Below are 11,461 nucleotides of genomic sequence, written 5' to 3' on the forward strand. Positions count from 1 at the left end.
GGATAAACGGGTCGAGTAAGAGTGGGTTGGGTTAACTCGGGTCGGGTCAATTCAGATTAATTCCATAACCTATGCGGGTCGGGTTTAGGTTTGGTCATGCTTGAGTCGGGTTATGTCGGGTCATACTTCTTATCGGGTTTGGGTCCGGTTAATAACAGGTCGGGTTACATTCGGGTCGGGTGAACAATATGTCGAGTTTAATTTGCGGGTTAGAATCAGGTCGAGTCATTCTCGGGTTTGAGTCGGGTTCGGTTCAAGTCAATAATTTGCGGATTATAATCAGGTCGAGTCATTTTCAAGTCGGGTCATTCTCGGGTTCACGTCGGGTACGGTTCAAGTCAATAATTTGCGGGTTATAATCAGGTTGGGTCATTTCCAAGTCAGGTCATTCTCGGATTCAAGTCGGGTTATGTCATGTCAATAATTTGCAGGTTACAATCAGGTCGGGTCATTTCCAAGTCAGGTCATGTTCGGGTTCAACTAACTATAAATAGATAATTATCATTTTTATCAAGCTAATTATTTCCTTTGATTATAATCTATATGGCAATATACTAGGGAACAATAGTCTATAATTTAGAAAGATAATTATCTCATTTGACCATACAACAAATATATACTATATTTAACTCTTAAATTTGAGGATGATGCTCCTTTCTTTTGTTGGCCTAGACCGACTTGGTCTCTCAAGACAAAATGCTTTGATCAACAATAATAAGGTGGTCTAAATTGCATTTAAGGTGATTTGAAATCGGGTCAGGAAAAATTTGGGTTGAATTTAGGTCGGGTCAATAACAAGTCGTGTAAATTTCGAGTCGGGTTAGTAACAGATCGGGTTGAATTTTTGGGTTGGGTAAATAATAGGTATGGTAAAATTCGGGTCAGGTTAATAACAAGTCGGGTTGAATTTGGGTCAGGTCAATAACAAGTCAGATTGATTTCGGGTAGGGTTTGTAACTGGCTGGGTTAAATTCGGGTGGGGTTAGGAACGGATGGGGTTGAATTCAAGTCAGGTTAGTAACAAGTCGGCTTTTGACGGGTCAAAATGGGTTTGGGTCAATTTCGATTCAAGTCGGGTTCGGTGCAAGTTAATTAAATTGGTCGTTGTAAACAGGTAAATCGGTGCAAGTAGCAAACCAGTAAATTGGTCGTTTTAAAGCAAATTGAATGGTTCCACACACCCAATTGGACTCCTGGAGGGTATTAGGGACCATGGTAAATATTTCGGCAATTTTTATTTCCGGGCAAAAATAGTCAAAAAAATTCCAAAATTGAAGGCTAATATCCACGCTTTTTGAGAAATTTTTTAGGTATCGGGCCCCGATGTCGAAAAGTTTTAAGATTTTAGGGGATACATCTCGGGGTCATATAATACTGTTTTAAACCATAAATGATCATTATATGTTATCATAAATGTTCGTGGTATGCTTGAGTTAATGAAATCGGTGTAAGTTGTAAACCGGTAAATTCGCCATTTAAAGGCAAATTGGATGGTTCCACCCACCTAATTGGACTCCCGAATTGTATTAGGGACCATGGTAAACATTTCGGCAATTTTTATTTACAGGCGAAAAAAAGTCAAAAAAAATTCCAAAATTTAAGGATATCCACGTTTTTTGAGAAATTTTGGAGGTTTCGAGGCTAGGTATTGGAAATCTTTAATATTTTAGGGGATACATCTCGGGGTCATATAATGCTGTTTGGAACCATATATGATCATTATATGTTGTCATAAATGTTCGTGGTAGGATTGAGTTAATGAAATCGGTGCAAGTTGTAAACCAGTAAATTGATCGTTTAAAGGCAAATTGGATGGTTCCACCCAGCCAATTGGACTCCCGAACGATATTAGGGGCCATGGTAAACATTTTGGCAATTTTTATTTCCGAGCGAAAAAAGTCAAAAAATTCCAAAATGGAAGACTAATAAAAACGCATTTTTGCGAAATTTTGAAGGTTTCGGAACTCGGTGTCGAAAAGTCTTGAAATTCTAAGGAATACAACTTGTTGTCATATAATTCCGTTTGGAACCATATATGATTATTATATGTTGTCATAAATGTTTGTGGTAGACTTGAGTTAATGAAATCGATGCAAGTTGTAAATCGGTAAATTTGTCAATTAAAGGCAAATTGGATGGTTCCACCCACCCAATGGGACTCCCGGAGGATATTAGAGACCATAACAATATTTCGTCAATTTTTATTTTCGGGCGAAAAAAGGTAAAAAAATTCCAAAATTGAAGGCTAATATCCATGCTTTTTGAGAAATTTTGAGGTTTCAAGGCCCGTTGTCGAAAAACCTTAAGATTTTAGGGGATACATCTCGGGGTCATATAATTCCGTTTAGAATCATATATGATCAATATATGTTGTCAAAAATGTTCGTGGTAGGCTTGAATTAATGAAATCGGTGCAAGTTGTAAATCAGTAAATTGGTCGTTTAAAGGAAAATTAGTTGGTTCCACCAACCCAATTGGACTCCTGGAGGGTATTATAGATCATGGTAAATATTTCGGCAATTTTTATTTTCGAGCGAAAAAAATAAAAAAAAAATTCAAAAATTGAAGGCTAATATCCATGTTTTTTTAGAAATTTCGAAGGTTTCGGGGCCTGGTGTCAAAAAGAAATAAGATTATAAGGGATACATCTCGGAATCATATAATGATGTTTGGAACCATAAATGATCATTTTATGTTGTCATAAATGATCATGGTAGCCTTGAGTTAATGAAATCGGTGCAAGTTGTAAACCGGTAAATAGGTCGTTTAATGGGAAATCGGATAGTTCCACCCACCCAATTGGACTCTTAGAGGGTATTAGGGATCATGGTAAACATTTCGGCAATTTTTATTTTCGGGCGAAAAAAAAAGTTAAAAAATTCCAAAATTGAAGACTAATATCCACGCTTTTTGAGAAATTTTGAAGGTTTCGGTGCCAGGTGTCGAAAGGCTTGAGATTTTAGGAGATACATCTCGAGGTCATATAATGCCGTTTGGAACCTTATATGATCATTATATGTTTTAATAAATGTTAGTAGTAGGCTTGAATTAATGAAATCGGTGCAAGTTGTAATTAATCGGTAAATTGGTCGTTTAAAGGTAAATTGGATGGTTCCAATTACCCAATTTTACTCCCTAAAGTTATTAGGGACCATGGTAAACATTTCAAACATTTTTATTTTCGGGCGAAAAAATAGTAAAAAATTCCAAAATTGAAGGCTAATATTAAAGCTTTTTGAGAAATTTTGGAGGTTTCGAGCCCCGGTGTCAAAAAGGCTTGAGATTTTAGGGGTTACATCTTGGAGTCAGATTATGCCGTTTGGAAATATATATGATCATTATATGTTGTCATATTCGTGGTAGGCTTGAATTAATGATATCGAAGCAAGTAATAAATCGGTAAATTGGTCGTTTAAAGGCAAATTGGATGGTTCCACCTACCCAATTGGATTTCGAGAGGGTATTATGGTTCATGGTAAATATTTTGGCAATTTTTATTTCCGAGCAAAAAAAGTCAAAAAAATTCAAAAATTGAAGGCTAATACCCATGTTTTTTTTAGAAATTTCGAAGGTTTCAGGATCTGGTGTCAAAAAGAAATGAGATTATAGGGGATACATCTTGGGGTCATATAATGATGTTTGGAACCATAAATGATCATTTTATGTTGTCATAAATGTTCATGGTAGGCTTGATTTAATGAAATCGGTGCAAGTTGTAAACCGGTAAATAGGCCGTTTAATGGGAAATCGGAAAGTTCCACCCACCTAATTGGAATCTCGGAGGGTATTAGGGACTATAGTAAACATTTCAGCAATTTTTATTTGCGGGCGAAAAAAAGTAAAAAAATTCCAAAATTGAAGACTAATATCCACGCTTTTTGAGAAATTTTGGAAATTTCGGGGCCATGTGTCGAAAAGGCTTGAGACTTTAGAAGATACATCTCGGGGTCATACAATGTCGTTTGGAACCATATATGATCATTATATGTTGTCATAAATGTTCGTAGTAGGCTGGAATATTTAGTCGGTGCAAGTTGTAAACCGGTCAATTGGCCGTTTAAAAGCAAATAGGATGACTCCACCTACCCAATTGGACTCCTAGAGGGTATTAGGGACCATAGTAAACATTTCGGCAATTTTAATTTCCGGGCGAAAAAAAGTTAAAAAATTCCGAAACTGAAGACTAATATCCACGCTTTTTAAGAAATTTTGGAGGTTTCGGGGCCAGGTGTCGAAAGGCTTGAGATTTTAGGAGTTACACCTCGGGGTCATATAATTCCGTTTGGAACCTTATATGACCATTAAATGTTTAAATAAATGTTCGTAGTAGGCTTGAATTAATGAAATCGGTGCAAGTTGTAAATCGGTAAATTGGTCGTTTAAAGGTAAATTGGATGGTTCCAACCACCCAATTGTACTCCCTAAAGGTATTAGGGACCATGATAAACATTTCGGCAATTTTTATTTTCGGGCGAAAAAGAGTAAAAAAATTCTAAAATTGAAGGCTAATATCAAAGCTTTTTGAGAAATTTTGGAGGTTTCGAGGCCCGGTGTCAAAAAGGTTTGAGATTTTAGGGGATACATCTTGGATTCAGATAATTTCGTTTGGAACTATATATGATCATTATATGTTGTCATAAATGTTCGTGGTAGGCTTGAATTAATGAAATCGGTGCAAGTTGTAAGTCGGTAAATTGGTCGTTTAAAGGCATATTGTATGGTTCCACCTACCCAATTGGACTCCGAGAGGTTATTATAGATCATGGTAAATATTTCAGCAATTTATAATTCTGAGCAAAAAAAGTCAAAAAAATTCAAAAATTGAAGGCTAATATCCATGTTTTTTTAGGAATTTCGAAGGTTTCGGGGTCTGGTGTCAAAAAGAAATGAGATTATAGGGGATACATCTCGGGATCATATAATGATGTTTGGAACCATAAATGATCATTTTATGTTGTCATAAATGTTCATGAAATCGGTGCAAGTTGTAAACCAGTAAATAGGTCGTTTAATGGGAAATCGGATAGTTCCACCCACCCAATTGGAATCTCGGAGGGTATTAGGGATCATGGTAAACATTTCGACAATTTTATTTTTCGGGCGAAAAAAAGTTAAAAAAATTCCAAAATTGAAGACTAATATCCACGCTTTTTGAGAAATTTTTGAGGTTTCAGAGCCAGGTGTCGAAAAGGCTTGAGACTTTAGGAGATACATCTCGGGGTCATACAATGTCGTTTGGAACCATATATGATCATTATATGTTGTCATAAATGTTCGTAGTAGGCTGGAATATTTAATCGGTGCAAATTGTAAACCGGTCAATTGGCCGTTTAAAGGCAAATAGAATGGCTCCACCTACCCAATTGGACTCCTAGAGGGTATAAGGGACCATGGTAAACATTTCGGCAATTTTAATTTCCGAGCGAAAAAAAGTTAAAAAATTCCGAAATTGAAGACTAATATCCACGCTTTTTAAGAAATTTTGGAGCTTTCGGGGCCAAGTGTCGAAAGGCTTGAGATTTTAGAAAATACATCTCGGGGTCATATAATACCGTTTGGAACCTTATATGTTCATTATATGTTTAAATAAATGTTCGTAGTAGGCTTGAATTAATGAAATCGGTGCAAGTTGTAAATCGGTAAATTGGTCGTTTAAAAGTAAATTGGATGGTTCCACCTACCCAATTGGAATCCGGGAGAGTATTATGGATCATGGTCAATATTTCGGCAATTTTTATTTCCGAGTGATAAAAGTAAAAAAAAAAATCAAAAATTGAAGGCTAATATCCATGTTTTTTTTTAGAAATTTCGAAGGTTTCTGGGCCTAGTGTCAAAAATAAATGAGATTATAGGGATACATCTCGGGGTCATATAATGATGTTTAGAACCATAAATGATCATTTTATGTTGTCATAAATGTTCATGGTAGGCTTGAGTTAATGAAATCAGTGCAAGTTGTAAACCGATAAATAGGCCGATTAATAGGAAATCGGATAGTTCCACCCACCCAATTGGACTCTCGGAGGGTATTAGGGACCATGGTAAACATTTCGGCAATTTTTATTTCCAGGCGAAAAAAAGTTAAAAAATTCCAAAATTGAAGACTAATATCCACGCTTTTTGAAAAATTTTAGAGGTTTCGGGGCCAAATGTCGAAAATGCTTGAGATTTTAGGAGATACATCTCGGGGTCATATAATGCCGTTTAGAACCTTATATGATCATTATATGTTTTAATAAATGTTCGTAGTAGGCTTGAATTAATGAAATCAGTGCAAGTTGTAAATCGGTAAATTGGTTGGTTCAACTCACCCAATTGTACTCCCTAAAGGTATTATGGACCATGGTAAACATTTCGGCAATTTTAATTTTCAGGCGAAAAATAGTAAAAAGTTCCAAAATTGAAGGCTAATATCAACTTTTTAAGAAATTTTGGATGTTTCGTAGCCCAGTGTCAAAAAGGCTTGAGATTTTAGGGGATACATCTTGGAGTCAGATAATGCCATTTGGAACTATATATGATCATTATATGTTGTCATAAATGTTCGTGGTAGACTTGAATTAATGAAATCGGTGCAAGTTGTATATCGGTTAATTTGTCGTTTAAAGGCAAATTGGATGGTTCAACCTACCCAATTGGGCTCCGGGAGGGTATTATGGATCATTGTAAATATTTCGGCAATTTATATTTCTGGGCAAAAAAAGTCAAAAAAATTCAAAAATTGAAGTTTAATATCCATGTTTTTTTAGAAATTTCGAAGATTTCGGGGCCTGGTGTCTAAAAGAAATGAGATTATAAGGAATAAATCTCGGGGTCATATAATGATGTTTGGAACCATAAATGATCATTTTATGTTGTCATAAATGGTCATGGTAGGCTTGAGTTAATAAAATCAGTGCAAGTTGTAAGCTGGTAAATAGGTCGTTTAATGGGAAATAGGATAGTTCCACCCTCACAATTGGACTCTCTGAGGGTATTATGGACCATGATAAACATTTCGGCAATTTTTATTTTCGGGCGAAAAAAAAGTTAAAAATTTCCAAAATTGAAGACTAATATCCACGCTTTTTGAGAAATTTTTGAGGTTTTGGGGCCAGTTGTCGAAAAGGCTTGAGATTTTAGGAGATATATCTCGGGGTCATACAATGTCGTTTGGAACCATATATGATCATTATATGTTGTCATAAATGTTCGTAATAGGCTGGAATATTTAATCGATGCAAGTTGTAAATCGGTCAATTGGCCGTTTAAAGGCAAATAGGATGGTTCCATCTACCCAATTGGACTCCTAGAGGGTATTAGGGATCATGGTAAACATTTCGGCAACTTTAATTTTCGGGCGAAAAAAAGTTAAAAAATTCCGAAATTGAAGACTTATCCACGCTTTTTAAGAAATTTTGGAGGTTTCGGGGCCTGGTGTCGAAAGGCTTGAGATTTTAGGAGATACATCTCGGGGTAATATAATGCCATTTAGAACCTTATATGATCAATATATGTTTTAATAAATGTTTGTAGTAGGCTTGAATCAATGAAATCGGTGCAAGTTGTAAATCGGTAAATTGGACAGTTCCAACCACCCAATTGTACACCTTAAAGGTATTAGGGACCATGGTAAACATTTCGGCAATTTTTATTTTCGGCCGAAAAATAGTAAAAAATTCCAAAATTAAAGGCTAATATCAACGCTTTTTGACAAATTTTGGAGGTTTCGAGGCCCGGTGTCAAAAAGGCTTGAGATTTTAGGAGATATATCTTGGGGTCATATAATGCCGTTTGGAACCTTATATGATCATTATATGTTGTCATAATGTTTGTGGTAGGCTTGAATTAATGAAATCGGTGCAAGTTGTAAATCGGTAAATTGGCCGTTTAAAGGGAAATTGGATGGTTCCACCTACCCAATTGGACTCCAGGAGGGTATCATGGATCATTGAAAATATTTCGACAATTTTTATTTCCGAGCGAAAAAAGTCAAAAAAAATCAAAAATTGAAGGCTAATATCCATGTATTTTTAGAAATTTCGAAGGTTTCGGGGCCTGGTGTAAAAAAGAAACGAGATTATAGGGGATATATCTAGGGGTCATATAATGATGTTTGGAACCATAAATGATCATTTTATGTTGTCATAAATTTTCATGGTAAGATTGAGTTAATGAAATCGGTGCAAGTTGTTAACCGATAAATAGGTCGTTTAATGGGAAATCGGATAGTTCCACCCACCCAATTGGACACTCGGAAGATATTAGGGACTATGGTAAACATTTCGGCAATTTTTATTTCCGGGCAAAAAAAAGGTTAAAAAATTCAAAAATTGAAGACTAACATCCACGCTTTTTGAGAAATTTTGGAGGTTTCGGGGTCAGGTGTCGAAAAGACTTGAGATTTTAGGAGATACATCTCAGGGTCATAAAATGTCGTTTGGAACCATATATGATCATTATATGTTGTCATAAATGTTCGTAGTAGGTTTGAATATTTAATCGGTGCAAGTTGTAAACCGGTCAATTGGTCGTTTAAAGGCAAATAGGATAGTTCCACCTAATTAATTAGACTCCTGGAGGGTATTAGGGACCATGGTAAATATTCCGGCAATTTTAATTTCCGGGCGAAAAAAAGTTAAAAAATTCCGAAATTGAAGACTAATATCCACGCTTTTTAAGAAATTTTGGAGGTTTCAGGGCCAAGTGTTGAAAGGCTTGAGATTTTAGGAGATACATCTCGGGGTCATATAATGTCGTTTAGAACCTTATATGATCATTATATGTTTTAATAAATGTTCGTAATAGGCTTGAATTAATGAAATCAGTGCAAGTTGTAAATCGGTAAATTGGCTATTTAAAGGTAAATTGGATGGTTCCAACCACCCAATTGTACTCCCTAAATTTATTAGGGACCATGGTAAACATTTCGGCAATTTTTACTTTCGGCCGAAAAATAGTAAAAAATTCCAAAATTGAAGCTAATATCAACGCTTTTTAAGAAATTTTGGAGGTTTCGAGGCCCGGTGTCAAAAAGACTTGAGATTTTAGGAGATACATCTTGGGGTCATATAATGCCGTTTGGAACCTTATATGATCATTATATGTTGTCATAATGTTTGTGGTAGGCTTGAATTTATGAAATCGGTGCAAGTTGTAAATCGGTAAATTGGTCGTTTAAAGGCAAATTGGATGGTTCCACCTACCCAATTGGACTCCGGGAGGGTCTTATGGATCATAGTCAATATTTCGGCAATTTTTATTTCCGAGCGAAAAAAGTCAAAAAAATTCAAAAATTGAAGGCTAATATCCATGTTTTTTTAGAAATTTCGAAGGTTTCAGGGCCTGGTGTCAAAAAGAAATGAGATTATAGGGGATACATCTCGGGGTCATATAATGATGTTTGGAACCATAAATGATCATTTTATGTTGTCAAAAATGTTCATGGTAGGCTTGATTTAATGAAATCGATGCAAATTGTAAACCGGTAAATAGGTCGTTTAATGGGAAATCGGATAGTTCCACCCACCCAATTGGACTCTCGGGGGAGATTAGGGACCATGGTAAACATTTCAGCAATTTTTATTTCCGGGCGAAAAAAAGTTGAAAAATTCCAAAATTAAAGATTTAATATCTACGCTTTTGAGAAAATTTGGAGGTTTCGGGGCCAGGTGTTGAAAAGGCTTGAGATTTTAGGAGATACATCTCGGGGTCATACAATGTCGTTTGGAACCATATATGATCATTATATGTTGTCATTAATGTTCGTAGTAGGCTTGAATATTTAATAGGTGCTAGTTGTAAACCAGTAAATTTGCCGTTTAAAGGCAAATAGGATGGTTCCACCTACCCAATTGGACTCCTAGTAGGTATTAGGGACCATGGTAAACATTTCGGCAATTTTAATATCCAAGCGAAAAAAGTTAAAAAATTCCGATATTGAAGACTAATATCCACGCTTTTTACGAAATTTTGGAGGTTTTGGGGCCAGGTGTCGAAAGGCTTGAGATTTTAGGAGATACATCTCGGGGTCATATAATGTTGTTTGGAACCTTATATGATCATTACATGTTTTAATAAATGTTCGTAGTAGGCTTGAATTAATGAAATTGGTGCAAGTTGTAAATCGGTAAATTGGCCGTTTAAAGGTAAATTGGATGGTTCCAACCACCCAATTGTACTCCCTAGAGGTATTAGGGACTATGGTAAACATTTCGGAAATTTTTATTTTCTGCCGAAAAATAGTAAAAAAATCCCAAAATTGAAGGCTAATATCAACTCTTTTTGAGAAATGTTGGAGGTTTCGAGGCCCGGTGTCAAAAAGGCTTGAGATTTTAGGGGATACATCTTGGAGTCAGATAATGCCGTTTGGAACTATATATGATCATTATATGTTGTCATAAATGTACGTGATAGGCTTGAGTTAATGAAATCGGTGCAAGTTTTTAAATTGGCCGTTTAAAGTCGAATTGGATGGTTCCACCCAACCAATTGGACTCCCACAGGGTATTAGGGACTATGGTAAACATTTTGGCAATTTTTATTTCCGGGAAAAAAAAAAGTCAAAAAAATTCCAAAATTGAAGGCTAATGTACAAACTTTTTGAGAAATTTTGGAGGTTTCGGGGCCTGGTGTCGAAAAGTCTTGAAATTCTAGGGAATATATCTCGGGGTCACATATGTCATTTGGAACCATATATGATCATTATTTGTTGTTATAAATGTTCGTGGTAGGCTTGAGTTAATGAGATTGGTGCAAGTTTTAAACCGGTAAATTGGTCGTTTAAAGACAAATTGGATGGTTCCACCCTCCCAATTGGACTCCCGGCGGGAATTAGGAACCATGGTAAATATTTCGGCAATTTTTATTCCTGAGCGAAAAAAAATAACTATTCCAAAATTGAAATCCACGCTTTTTGAGAAATTTGGGATGTTTCGAGGCCCGGTGTCGAAAAGTTCTGAGGTTTAAGGGGATACATCTCGGGGTCATATATGTCGTTTGGAACCATATATGATCATTATATGTTGTCATAAATGTTCACAGTAGGCTTGAGTTAATTTAATCGGTGCAAGTTGTAAACCGATCAATTGATCATTTAAAGGCAAATAGGATGGTTCCACATACCCAATTGGACTCTCGGAGGGTATTAGGGACCATGGTAAACATTTCACCAATTTTTATTTTCGGGCGAAAAAAAAATAATAAAATTGAAGGCTAATATCTACACCTTTTGAGATATTTTGGAGGTTTCGGGGCTCGGTTTCAAAAAGCCTTCAGATTTTAGGGGATACATCTCGGGGTCATATAATGCGGTTTGGAACCATATATGATCATTATATGTTGTCGTAAATGTTTGTGGTAGTCTTGATTTAATGAAATCGACGCAAGTTGTAAACCGGTAAATTGGTCGTTTAAAGGCAAATTGGATGGTTCCACCCACCCAATTGGACTCCCAGAGGGTATTAGAGACCATGGTAAACAT

This window comes from Chenopodium album, chromosome 1 (assembly GCF_948465745.1).
Source record: "Chenopodium album chromosome 1, dcCheAlbu1.1, whole genome shotgun sequence".
Taxonomy (NCBI): domain Eukaryota; kingdom Viridiplantae; phylum Streptophyta; class Magnoliopsida; order Caryophyllales; family Amaranthaceae; genus Chenopodium; species Chenopodium album.